Source organism: Leptonychotes weddellii, chromosome 1, assembly GCF_054177405.1.
Source record: "Leptonychotes weddellii isolate Sample4059 chromosome 1, ASM5417740v2, whole genome shotgun sequence".
Lineage (NCBI taxonomy): Eukaryota > Metazoa > Chordata > Mammalia > Carnivora > Phocidae > Leptonychotes > Leptonychotes weddellii.
This window is the reverse complement of record NC_138369.1, coordinates 101,453,777-101,457,986: the sequence shown is the minus strand read 5'-3', so window position 1 is coordinate 101,457,986 and position 4,210 is coordinate 101,453,777. Positions and strand designations below refer to the sequence as shown.

The window sequence follows — 4,210 nt, the reverse complement described above, 5'->3', positions numbered from 1 at the left end:
TTTTCATGGATTGTATTTAATGTTGGGAATTAAGATCACTGGCCTCCACACAGCTTGATTATCAGGATTAAGAACCCAGATCATCTATGACAACTATTTATTTCAGCAAATTCTTGCCCAGAAAGCTAAGGCTATAAATGAATAAATCTCTTTATTCTCAGCAAACTAATTTGTGTAACTGGACAAACTCCTATTAGAAGAATAGAAAGCTAAAATAAGCAAACAACTCACTTGGGAAATAATAATTTACTTATCAAGATTTGCTTCACTATCCTCACCTCATAGTGTCCATCAATTTTATACTATTATATCGCTGACTTGGTCTGATTACAACCAGTTTCTTACCTTGAAACCTCAAACCACTTGGGAACATACTCAAAGATGTGTTAATATCTTCCATGACCAACCAATTTCTTCTAAGAATTATTAAGACTGTCAGAATGGTGTCCTCTCTTAATAAAATAAATTGAATAAAATTAATTTGTTTGAGTAATCAATTATGTTGTGTGATTTTCTGGAGAAACCAGTTAACAATCCTGGAAGTCACACTGAGATCCCATCAAAACACCCTTACTTCTATACTTCAAAATTCCCAACTTGGAAGCTGTATTCCTTGGAGAGCCCTTGGGTCTCCTTTCAGAAGTACCCCTAAGTGGTGATAGTGGGATAAGATAAGATAAGATAGTGAGGTTAAGTGAGATAAGTGCATTGTGTCGGATTCCCAAATCCTTTCATCAAGCTTGCAAATATTTTTGCTAGGAATAAGCAGCCCTTTTAGGAATCCTTGATTACCTGATGATATATAAAAACTCTTGTTATGGGCAGAAACCAGCCTAATTAGTAATAACATGACTATCTTTTCTTGCCACATTTTGGGGTGAGTCATTAAGAGAAATGTCATAGAAAAGAGGATGTACCTAGGACCAATGTGGCCATCTCTCAAGCTGGATGTAAAAACGCGAATTTAGATTTCAACAGAGCATTGTTCTTTACAGACAAATTTTCCCTTGTGAGAAATTTCCCCAGTCTCATCTTGTTTTGTCCTTAAGAGTCTGGTCTGGAAGTGACCTTCTCTCTAAAAATTCTGTCTGCCAGGAATTGAAAGTTTGTCAGGTCTGCAGCAGAGGAAGCAGCCATATACAGTTAGAGGCCTGGGAAATAAGATACACCAAGAACATAGTCAATGAATAATGTCTAGACTCTCAGAGGTCTGTCTTCTAAGTTGTATACGTTCTGTGTCAGATTGTTGCTTTTTTTTTTTTTTTAATATTTTACTGAAAAGTTTTTATTGGTCTTTTGGGTAGAAGTGGGAATTTATTTTCCAGGAAGCATGATCCCATCATGCTTCTGCAGGAACCAGTGCATGGCCTCTTCCTTGCTGATTCTGTTTCTGTGTTTAGCCACAATGCAGGCTGTCCTGTGCTTTTTGTCTGTGATGGTGAAACCTGGCCTACCCAAAACCACATAGAAATCCAGACTGTAGATACCAATGCTTGGGTTATATTTGATCTGCAGACTGATGTGCTCCTGATCTCCAAATGATAGATTCTAGTACTGCAGAAGTTGTTTCTGTTAACTCAAACACAGGCACCTTTAGACCTTTCTCCAGGATTTCCTCTGCCTTGACCCCATGGAATGTACAGTGGACAGCAAGCTTTTCATTTCTGTTGATGCCAAAGGATCTGATGCTTTATCTGGCTTTGGAGAACACAGGGGTCTAGCCTGTGAGCTGTCCCAGCACCTTGGCTGCCAGAGTCAGTCTGTCTCCACTCTCTCCCAACCCACAGATGCTGAGGCAGAGCTTGTGGCTGGGAAGTTCCCACATGGGGTTCTCCTTTTCACCTTGATCCTGTGCCATGATGGAGAACAGGAAGAGCCAGATTACTGCTGTGTATTCAAACTATGGTTCTAATTCTTGCACTTATCTTTAAAAATGGTATCATATCACCAAAGACACTTGAGAATTAAATGGCCCTTTGGGAATCTTCCAATATGAACAAAATATTCATTTGAGAACTACCAATAAGGAAGGAGAAGGGGTTTAAAATTCCAAACAGCCAATGATCTGCATTTTTATGTGAAAGTTCTTAAAGAAATTCAGATTCCAGATTGTTTCAGTGAAATATATATTATAGAATTATAAATATATAAAGTTTTATATCCCCCTACACTACCCAAATCACAACTTGAAGAACACAATGGTCTTTATTAGTGGCTAACATTCCATAACCCTCTTTATAACCCATTTTCTTTTCATTTTCTCAGACCAGAAACATCTACAGCTTAATTGCTTAAAGTTGATCCTTCTTTGAAACAGGCAACAGCCTCATGGTTGATTTTAAGCCCTGGTCTCATTCTGTGCTGAAAACTATTATCTCAGAATTTTTAAAATTCTGAAAATATATAATTCAACACTTCCAAATCTATAACAATTCGTTCATATCCTAATAGCAATCTCAGATTTCTTTTAAAAAGGTGTACGAAAATAGAGTGGGAAGACTCTGAGGGTGATTTATAAGACTACAAATTGCATAGAACACCAGGCAGATTTGAATAATCTGATGTTGGACAACATCTTTTGAAGGTTTTACCCAGAGTCACTTTCTATAAAAATAGATTGAACTTTAATTCAATCCTGCAGGTAAGAAAAAAAATGAATCCACTGGAAACTTCTGGAATAAGTTAACAACACTACACAGCATTTAGGAGTAGATTTTGAAGCAGATGTGACATTGTCTTTCTTTTCACTTTTTATGATCAGCCTTAAGCCACAACTAAATGGACTTAATCTGCAGGCTAAAACTAGACTGGTAAATGGCCCAACTGCCAGATCCTTAACTTCTCATTGGACATTTTAAAAGAGTCTTAGAACAAAAAACAGACCCCATCCATTAAGCTTCTGAGGAGGGAATATTCTGATAAAGACACCTGAGGATACTGTAAGCAACAAGGACATTAGATAAATAGTCGTGCTGTGCTGGCTAAGAATCTCGTGGACTAAAATAAAGTTGGTGACCAGTAAAACTACTCCAAGAAGATATTGAGAACTTTATTTCTTATTTTTCTTTACTGTCACCCAGATTCCCTTGCTATGAGTTATTTTAATAAACCAGAAATGACTTTTTAGACAGTAACATCACAACATGCCAGGCAATCAAAAATCTAATACCTCTTCTGGTTCTGGAAAATTTATTTCTACCTCTTCAACCAAGTAAAGCTAAAACCCCTGGATGTTATATACAAAACCAGTAAGAAGAGACTGTTAATGGCAAGAAGAAGAAGGCAGATTGACTAGAAAGCCTGAAATGTGAAGAACAACATACTGGTGAGTCTGTTGTGTTTTCTTTTTGCCTCCTATATATTTCTGACTGCTGAAGAAGCCCACAACTAGAAGTTCCAATTGGCACCAAAAAAAAAAAAAAAAAATTCAGGAAAAGTTTGTTCTCTCCTGCCAAAGAACCATATAAGCAGCAGCCTAGAAATACAGAAAAATGTTATAGTTAACACCTACTCCAACAAAAACATTGAGAAACACACACACACACACACAAAAGGAAGGTGGAGTGAAGAGTCTAGACTTCACTTTCACTCATAGTAATGAGAAACCTCCCTCTTCCCCACTGAGGTGATGTCAGTGGAGGCTGAGAGGATAGCCCAATTTACCAATGCCCAGTGGTGACTGATATTTTTCTCGGTAATTGTTCGATTTATTTGCATTTTATATTGCTTACCTAATATTTTTCCAATGTCTCCTGTTTTCAGTTCTAATATTTATTTATATCATATATGTATATAATATATATTATATAATATATATATTTTGCCAGAAATTTGCTTTATATCGAATCATTTCTAGAAACAGCTTTGATTATTTTGATCTTCTCTATGTAATTATTTTGTTTTCCACATTCACTCATATTTTGTCTTATACATACTTAATAGTTTTTAGATTCATAAACATTTTACTCTGACTTAATGAACTGAATTAAGCATTAGTTAGGAATATGTTTAGAGATAACAGTAAAAGCCATATAATAAGCCATATGATAACTAAATAGGACTTCAGTTTTCTCTTATTCTCAGAAAGACTGGAGATAGAGGAGGTTATGTAATCAAGATGGCAACGTAGATTGGTTCCAACCTCAGTCTCTCTCACAAGCAGAACAACTAGCAACTATTCATAGACAAGATGCCATTTTGAAAACCCCAT

General features: G+C 36.2%; 1 pseudogene; it reads right to left on the bottom strand.

Moving 5' to 3' along the window:
* Positions 1–1,275: 1,275 nt before the first annotated feature.
* LOC102739931 (large ribosomal subunit protein uL5 pseudogene) lies at positions 1,276–1,858 on the bottom strand (annotated as a pseudogene).
* Between the last annotated feature and the right edge of the window lie 2,352 nt (positions 1,859–4,210).